Consider the following 494-nt stretch of genomic DNA (forward strand, 5'->3'; position numbering starts at 1 on the left):
GAACTTCTTTTGGAAACGTGCCAACTGTAAAATGCTCTCTTTTTTCCCTCACCTTTACAGTTTTGGACCCAAGAGGCTATACTAATCTATACAATTGACAGATGCTATGATTGCCATATGAATATTACCATAATTATATGAATGTGTCTACCGTCAAATTACTGTTTAATTTCTTTTCCCTATTTTTATAAATTTTCTTTTTCCTATAAAGCTATTGGATTTTACAGTTACTGTTGTATTGATGCTTGGTTCTAGAATTTTATTAATTACTTTATAAGCAAAGATACTGGTAACTTATGACGCAAATAAACATTAGTTTTGATTTTAAGACGCATGATCCATAGATGTTTAAGACTTTCACAATGAAAATCCTAACGTAGTGTGAAACTTGATCCTCGTTGTAGTTTTCTTTTCAAAGCTAATTCCACGGAAAATCGAAGAAAATCACTACACCAAATATGTAAGTGCATTGTACTGATTTTTGATAAGTTTTC

The 494-nt window shown here is 30.8% G+C and overlaps 1 long non-coding RNA gene across 1 annotated transcript in view; it reads left to right on the forward strand.

The window, feature by feature from the left end:
- The first annotated feature begins 325 nt into the window (after window positions 1-325).
- The window catches only part of LOC136024651 (uncharacterized), a 3,132-nt gene continuing 2,963 nt past the window's right edge, over window positions 326-494 (forward strand). The window contains exon 1 of the long non-coding RNA XR_010616875.1: window positions 326-460. This is a non-coding gene — a long non-coding RNA (uncharacterized LOC136024651). The remainder of the gene's footprint in view (window positions 461-494) is intronic.

The sequence above is a fragment of the Artemia franciscana genome, chromosome 3, assembly GCF_032884065.1.
Source record: "Artemia franciscana chromosome 3, ASM3288406v1, whole genome shotgun sequence".
NCBI lineage: Eukaryota > Metazoa > Arthropoda > Branchiopoda > Anostraca > Artemiidae > Artemia > Artemia franciscana.